Here is a 9,602-nt window from a genome sequence, read left to right on the forward strand (position 1 = left end):
TTGTGGTTATGACCTTTATAACCTTATTTATCAGTCTTTTAAAAGCATAAAACGTTTCCGGTTATCCGGTTTTTTTTGACCGGTCTCAGAAAACTCGACAGAAATGTCTGTTTTAAAACTTTACATTCGTAAATATAGGGTGAAGAAAATTTTGTTGTGCATTATCAAGTTATTATGTCAACCTTGACACCTCTAACCAATATTGGTCTCATTCTGTCGCATTTGTCTTGTATGTAAGGACGACAGTTGTACCTTTTGAGGTAACACTTGTATTTTACAAGATAGCGAATATATAGTTTTGAAACATGTATGCTTTACATTCACACATAGATCAGGGATTTCCTACCTACTTTAAAAAACATGCACGATGTTGTATTGATATAATTACATGTATATGCTTTTATTTCCTTTTATGGAATTTTTATTATAGTTACTTATGAGAAATTCTGTATACCTTACATTAATCCATATAATGTCTATTTGTTTAACTATGACAGCAATATAGTGTTTCAAATAGTAATAACTACTTTTCCGCTTTTACGTTATATGGACAGGTATAATGTGTAATGTTTCATGGTGGGTTATTCACATTTAACGATGGAATCTACCTGTTAATTACAAGACGTGATTATACAACAATTTGTCTAACTGATATAAATACTATTATATCAAAATGTCTAAGCTACATGTAGATATTAAAGCGTCCAGCTCACTACAGTGTTTTAAAGCAAAATGTAGTAAAAAGATATATATGCCATGAAATATGTATTGTGTTGTTGATTGTGAAATATCAATGTTTTTTGTTTATTTTTTTTATTTTTATTCTTTTATTTTTTATTTTTTTTACTTTTGTTATACTTTTGTGTCTTACTTTCTAATGGGATACTTATGATGTTATTTTCTGTTTTCATTTGAACCATATTTGTAAATATTTGTACTGTAAGAGGGCCTCATGGAAGATTAGCGTCAGCTAAATGAGTCACCCTCTATAAAGAATTTACTAACTTACTTACTTACATATCTGATATTACGCGCACTTTTCAAAAACTAAATAAAACAGAGCTGTTTGTAAAACATGTATGCCCGCCTTGCCCTGCGACCCCGAAAACAATAGGGGTCACATACTTCATAAGCCCAATCATGCTCTCAAGTTTGAATGCTCTGAGTCAAGTGATTTTCAAGTCGTTTTCATTTTCTGGCCTCTCTGACCTTTGACCTCTTGATCCCAAACACAATAAGGGCCATTTACTTCATTAGCAAAACCATGCTAAAAGTATGAAAGTTCTTGGTTAAGCGGTTTCTCAAGTTATTGAGCGGAAACCGTTTTCAAGGTTCAGGTTACTGTGACCTTGACCTATGACCTACAAAACAATAAGGTTATCTACTTTATAAGCCCAATGATACTACCAAGTTTAAATGTTCTGGGTTAAGAGGTTCTTAAGTTACTGGGCAGAAAATTTTCACTCCGCCGTCAGACCGACAGATACCCCCGTTTCTTCGAAGGGGGAGGGTCCATAATAAATAGGCCTTAATATTTGCGTAAGTACAAAATAAACCTTACTGACATTGTTAATGGTATTTACCAACATACCAACACGCAAGAATAATTAATTCTAGTAAGCAAATAAGGTAAAGACAGCTGTGAATTTGACGTGTCGGCGTAAACGCGCCAGAACGACAAACTCTTGATCAAGCGTGTTGGTGCCCCCGGCAGAACTATTTGTTTGTCGTACTAGCGCTGTTTAAAGGCGCCGATAGGCCAGAATAATATGTAAAAAATCAACCACTGTTAGTTTCCGTATTTGGAAACTTACTTTTATATCTAACAGTAGTAATGAGTCTGGATTCATGACAGTTTTAATTTAGATTCGCATTTAAACTTTCTCAGTGCCAGACGGCAAGAAGGCGTACAAGGTGTATTGTATTTCAGTAACATCACTCATATAAAAAGGTTAGCATGGTGTCTATTCATGTAGTTTACAAACTTTTTTCTCATAAATATTTTTATAAAAGAAACATATGATGAACTGGTCAATATTTTTGCAGCTTTAGATACTTGTATTGTAATGTCATGCAGATAATAAGAAAATTGTTCTGATGACTGATGTTTGTGGGAAGACAGGCGAGCGCAAGGTTAATTATCACAAATTGAGAAGTTTGATTTGTAATCTTTTTCATTGATAATCTGGTATTTGTACACTAATCACTATGCTAATTTTGTCCATATTTCAGAAGAATACGGCGATACCGAGAACTCAATAATTGTTCCCATCATGGAAACGTGACCTGTAATACATCTTACTTTATTATTCAACCATTTTGACACTGGCCTATTAAAAGAATACAATTTCAGATGAGGCTTATACTGTGTCTAAACACCTAAACAGTGTTCTTGGAATCTGTACCAGTACAAACATGTTCTCCGCATGTAACTGCCAACTTCCCCATATGAATCAGAGGTGGAGGACGAATGATTTCAGACACAATGTATTTTATCAACACGTCACGGAGAACATGCGACCCGCATGGGGATCGAACTCACGATCCCGTGATCCGTAGATCTTCGTTCTCTCTATTGAGCCAAGCGGGCGGGCTCCCTTGTGATCCTGTTAACTTTCACGTTAATATGTGGCTTATATCATTGCTGATTCAAGGAAATGGTACCAAATTTGAAACCTTATGTGCAAATGTTAAACCAGCTCGAATGTGTAGTTCAGGTTTAGCGTGTACACAAAGCGGCATTGAAAGTAACTTTACTGGGTTAGCTAATGTGTTGTAGACTATGCACGCGCGTCTGTAGTGCTTAATGGGACTGGTATCTTGTTATGATCGTTCTACGTTCGATCTAATTCCTTAAGTATGCTAAACAAAACTTAGGCCTGTTTCAATTCACAAATATTTATTTCATATGATGCATTATGTAAATGTTTCTACCATTATTATTTTTGTGATTTGCTGGAGACTGCAAAATGATCAATCGCAGTCTGTTGTATTAAATTGAACACAATACCTTAAAACCACATGCCTCTTGTGTAAAATTGAATTTACCGTTGAATTAAATAGAAACTCAGATATCATATTAGTAACTGGATATTTAACAAGAGTAATTTGAAAACAAACCAGCCTTGTTTCAAGCATGTTGTAGTGTTACATCATGACATATTGTCATGCAAAATCAACATTAGAAAACCATGAAACTACTGCTCATCATGTCTTGCGTCTTCATTTTAGAATTCACATTTAAATAAGCAAAACATCTTAGTTTCTCTTTATTGCTCTAAGGCATTCGTCTTTGTAGTATTCATATTGATGTAATCGACAAAAAAGTGTTTAATGGACATTAATCTATATCTTTGAAACGCGAAAGTAGAAAAAATCAAAAGGCCGGAAGGGCCCGGGGATCGGCTACTGTGGATGCAGTAATATGAATTGTTGAAATTACTGCAGTATAAGCAATATCGTTTAGGTGTACGAGGGCAATGGTAGCTCAATATGTTGAAGGACATTGGGTTATTACATATGATAATGCACATTGTCTTCTCCTTTTGAACTGTCCAATTCGAGACGTATTGAACTGTCACGGTATCCAATAAATAAAAGTCAAACTTGACAGTTAGGTCGTACAAACGGAGATCGCTGAAAGGAAGCGAAAAGAAGGTAGTACAATACTGAATTCTGTTGGACAAGTACACGGTAATTATAATCCATATTAGACATTTACGGATTAAGTCTACGTGGACTGTGGACACCTAAGGCGATATATTTTTCAAGGGGACCGTCTCAACATAGTTTAATTATATTATGCGCGATATGAAAAAGAGTTTATAACGGCAGTAGGGTTTGAGTTATTATATCATCACTATGCGGTAGGTGATATAAATTTGGATGTGCCTGTTTTTAGCTCGACTTTTCGAAGAAAAAGTAGAGCTATTGCACTCGCTCCAACGTCGGCGTCGGCGTCTCCGTTGGGTTAAAATTTTTGATAAAGTCAAATATATCTGTTACTGTCAAAGCTATGAATTTGAAACTTAAAATACTTATCTACTATCAAAGTCTTCACAAGGAAGAACAATCCTCATAACTCTGATTGAATTTTTACAGAATTATGCCCTTTTTTAATTTAGCATTTTTTTTATAGTTTTTGATAAAGTCAAATATCTCTGTTACTATCAAAGCTATAGACTTGAAACTTATAATAGTTATTTACTATCGAAGTCTACACCAAGAGAAATAATCCCCATAACTCTGACTGAATTTTGATAGAATTATGCCCCTTTTAACTTAGTATTTTTGGTTAAAGTTTGTGATAAAGTCAAATATCTCTGTTACTATCAAAGCTATTGACTTGAAACTTAAAATAGTTATTTACTATCGAAGTCTACACAAGGAAAATCAATCCCCATAACTCTGGTTTGAATTTTTACAGAATTATGCCCCTTTTTAATTAAGAATTTTCTGTTAATTTTTTTGATCAAGTCAAATATCTTTGTTACTATCAAGCTATTGACTTGAATCTTAAAATACTAATTTACTATTTAAGTCTACACGCGTAGAAACAATCCCCATAACTCTGATTTGAATTTTGTTAGAATTATGTCCCTTTTTAACTTTAAATTTTTGGTTAAAGTTTTTGATAAAGGCAAATATCTCTGTTACAATCGAAGCTATTGACTTGAAACTTAAAATAGTTATTTACCATCAAAGGCTTCACCAGGAGAAACTATCCGCATGATTTTGATTGAATTTTGATAGAATTATGCCCCTTTTTAACTTAGAATGTTTGGTTAAAGTTTTTGATAAAGTCAAATATCTCTGTTTCTGTCAAAGCTTTTGACTTGAAACTTAAAATAGTTATTTACTATCGAAATCTACACCAAGAAAAGCAATCCCCATAACTCTGTTTGGATTTTGACAGAATTATGCCCTTTTTTAACTTAGATTATTTTGTTAAAATTTTTGATAATTTCAAATATCTCTGTTACTATTAAAGCTTTTGACTTGAAACTTAAAATAATTATTTACTATCGAAGTCTACACAAGGAAAATCAATCCCCATAACTCTGATTTGACAAGAAATTATAACTCTATGTGGTCACACCTTTGAATTACCTCCCTTTTGACACTTCTTGACCGGATGATAAACCAAATAAGTATTGAAGATACCAAGTCGTAACTTTATACAATGTTAGACCTCATTGAAAGGAAGTGCAGTGACAAGGAACCATAACTGTAGTTGGTCCCATTTTTGATAATCCCCATTTTTATACGCCCGTTTGAAAAACGGGACGTATTATGGGAACGCCCCTGGCGGGCGGGCGGGCGGGCGGCGTCCACAGACCTTGTCCGGAGCATATCTTCTACATGCATGAAGGGATTTTGATGAAACTTGGCACAGTTGTTCACCATCATGAGACGGAGTGTCATGCGCAAGAACCAGGTCCCTAGGTCTAAGGTCAAGGTCACACTTAGAGGTCAAAGGTCATATTCAAGAATGACTTTGTCCGGAGCATATCTTCTTCATGCATAGAGGGATTTTGATGAAAGTTGGCACAATTGTTCATCATCATGAGAAGGAGTGTCATGCGCAAGAACCAGGTCCCTAGGTCTAAGTTCAAGGTCACACTTAGAGGTCAAAGGATACAAGAATGAAAACTTTGTCCGGAGCATTTCTTCTTCATGCATAGAGGGATTTTGATATAACTTGGCACAAATGTTCACCACCATGAGGCGGAGTGTCATGCGCAAGAACCAGGTCTCTAGGTCTAAGGTCAAGGTCACACTTAGAGGTCAAAGGATACAAGAATGAAAACCTTGTCCAGAGCATGTCTTCTTCATGCATAGAGGGATTTTGATATAACTTGGCACAAATGTTCACCACCCAGAGACGTAGTGTCATGCGCAAGAACCAGGTACCTAGGTCTAAGGTCAAGGTCACACTTAGAGGCCAAAGGTCAGATACAAGAATGACTTTGTCCGAAGCATTTCTTCTTCATGCATGGAGGGATTTTGATGTAACTTGACACAATTATACACCATCATGAGACGAAGTGTCATGCGCAGTTCCCTTCTTTCGAATTACTTCCCTTTGTTGTTACTATAAATAGCTTATATTGTAACTTTTTCATTACTAGTCATAGGGAAAAATCGAGACCACTTTTCTGTAGTACAATATGCATGCTACATCCAATTTTGAGGTGTATTTTGACCAGTCTCTACCTGGTAAAGATTTTTGTGAGGACTTACAATTTTTTTTTTGATGTTTTTTTTTTTTTTTTTTTTTTTTTTTTAAGATTAACTTCCCTTAGTTGTTACTATAAATAACTTATATTGTAACTTTTTTATAATTGACCGTAGGGAAAAACCAAGACCACTTTTCTGTGGTACAACATAGATGTTACTTTCCAATTTTAGGTGTATTTTAAGGTATCTCTACCTGGTACGGAGTTTTTTTGTGGACTTACAAAAACAAAACACTTAATTATTACTAAACAACCACAAAGTTAAAATTCCATTTGCAAATACAGGTGCTAGAGTAAAGAAATTTGCTGTGACGGGCGTATATTGTGACATTCTTGCACTCTTGTTAAACCTTCTTTGGGGCATAACTCGAATACTATGCAAGATAGATTTCATACTTAACAAACTTATAGAAGTCAGTGTGAAGGAGTGTAGGGACAAGGAACCGTAATCTAGGTCGTCCCATTTTTTAATTATCTACCTTTTTTGAAAACTTTATACTTACTCTAGATGCCACATTTTCTTTATGAAATTTAGTCCAAAGACAGAACATTTCTCTTTTTAAATGTATACAAAATTAAAATACAGTTATCTGGGATATAAAAGTCAGTCGATTCGTCATATCATAGAAAGGCCCTTTCAACAGTCTGAAGGCCTAGTTTCTACTTAAAAACTGTTCAGAAAGATTGTCTTTTTATATAGTCTAGTTCAACTTAAATTTGGTTATCTGATGTCAATAACTATACTACTATGTTAAATCATAGAAAAAAACTTCTGAGCATTATAGAGGCAATAGATTTTATCGCAATATGATTTTGCTCAGTTTAAGCTCTATATGGAGGCACTCACGACAACGACTTTCAAGAACCGTACATGTCTGTGCATCCCTTGTGTGTAGAAGAAAACATATCGGATTGATTGTATAAACTGAAAACTGTCAACAAGAAATGAATTTCATTTCATTCATGTTTATGCCATAATACAGTATAAATGGGAAGATTTTTTTTATTTGATTATTTTCCTATCTTCCGTTCATTTATCTAGTAAAAAAGCTGTCCATCTCTTCGTCCATCCACTACTGACAAATTAAAACAATAAAGTTATACGAATACAAAGTCTTTAACGCGGCTAATACAGAAATAACAAGTGCTCCGCCAAGCGGGGCAATATACGCCCGAAGGATTATATCAGGGGATGGGAGCAAAATTTAAAGAACTTTACTGGTGAAGCCCAAACGAAAAGGACAACAAAGGGAAGAAATTACCCGAAAAACTCTAAGTCCACTAAAATCATTACCAAGTACAGATAAGTCAAAATACACCTTAACGTTGCAGGTACCATCCATGTTGTACCACAGAAAAGTGGTATCGGTTTTTTCCCTACGGCCAGTAATAAAAAGTTACAAAATAACCTATTTATAGTAACATAAAAGGGAAGTAATTCAATAAAAAAATATTGTAAGTGAACAAAAAATGGATATGCCAAATAAACCCAAAAATCAAGCAATGCAAAGCAACATAAACACAAAACAAAGTCATGTGACCTTTGACCTCTAAGTGTGACCTTGACCTTGAAGCGAGCCATGCGCTCTGCACGTCGTCTCAATGTGGTGAACATTTGTGCCAAGTTTCTTTAAAATCCTTCAAGCAGTTCAACAGTTACACATCGCACTCGAAACAAAGTTATATGACCTTTGACCCCTTAGTGTGACATTGACCTTGTATCTAGCCATCCAAAACATGCGCTCTGCACGTCGACTCGATGTGGTGGACATTTTTGCAATGTTTCTTTAAAATCCCTCATACAGATCAAGAGTTACAGAGCGGACACGAAACAAAGTCATATGACCTTGACCCCTAAGTGTGACCTTGACCTTAAAGCAAGTCACCTGATACAGGCGCTCTGCACGTCCTCTTGATGTGGATAACATTTGTTTCAAGTTTGTTTAAAATCCTTCAAGGAGCGGAGTCGACACGAAATTGTTAACGAACAGACGGACAGACAGACGGACAGACACACAAACAGACTGACAGACAGACAGCCAGATGAACACCTGTGGTATCCCAAAATACGTCCCTTCGGGCGTATAATAACAACAAAGGAATGGAGACGCAAGATATTACGTTTTCTACAATGTTTTACCTGCTGACCTACATTTTGATCCCGACTGACCCAGTTTAGATTGTTTCATGTTGGACGACGACGACGACGATGGAATACGGATACATTGCGATCAGACTAGCTCATCTTTTCAACTTTGTCGCAGATGCGCAACTTATAATATTGAAGAACATTTCAGGAAAGTGTTATGACGCTAGATCAAATACTTTTTGCGATATGTATAACAAAACATTTCTCTGGCGAACAGACGGACGGACAGACATATCCAAATATTATCATGTGCAGTGACATATTAAGCCAGACCTTACCATCATTATAGGAATGTTTTCCTACCAAACATAAATTAAAATTATCATGTTGAGACGGTCCCCTTGAAAAATCGATCGTCTTAGGTGTTCACAGTCCACGTAGACTTAATTCGTAAATGTCTATTTGGACGAGGCGAATGCCGAGTCTAAATATGGGTTATTACTGCTGTGAACGAGTCCGATTCAGTTCAGTAATGTACTGAACACTGTAAAATTACCTTTTTATTTCATACCATATTAAAAAAAGAAATGACAGAAATGCAAATACTGTAACATTTTTAATTTACGATTGGAAACATTTCTAAATGCAACATACATTAGAAGTTAATATTATTCTCTCATAATGTGTATGCTAATGTTAGATGTGTGGGTTACATGTTTTTACTATAGCTCATGGAAACAACTTCTCATCAATGATTATAACCGAAACAGTTTCATCGGATAGGATTGATTTATACCTATAAGTAATCCCGATCGACTCCTTGCCAAAAGGAATCGGAAAAGTTGTCCCGTCCAATATGAAAAAATATGGATATTTTGAAATCTGACCCAGTACAATACGCTAAATATATGGCCTTTCTGTCTCTAGATTTCTGACATTGCTACATATACTGTAAAAAGTCGTAAATACGAAAGGAAATTAATACAGAATGAACTAAGATGAGGTTTTTTTGGGAAAAGAATTTGTTCTCCTGCAACTATTTTGAATCAATTGTTTCGTCAGACTATGCATGAGTAAGTAAATGGCATTAAAGTATTAACATTAAAAATTATTCATACCCTCTCCAAGCAGAGACTGTTGACACTAATTTTGTTAATACTCTGTCCTGTTAATATGCATGTACGTACTGGTAATGATAAAATGTGTCCCTACGCAAGCTAGTCTGATTCCGTTGAAGCCAGTTTTCATGTGTTTAAAGTAAAACATGTGACCTC

This window comes from Mercenaria mercenaria, chromosome 1 (assembly GCF_021730395.1).
Source record: "Mercenaria mercenaria strain notata chromosome 1, MADL_Memer_1, whole genome shotgun sequence".
Classification (NCBI taxonomy): Eukaryota; Metazoa; Mollusca; class Bivalvia; order Venerida; family Veneridae; genus Mercenaria; species Mercenaria mercenaria.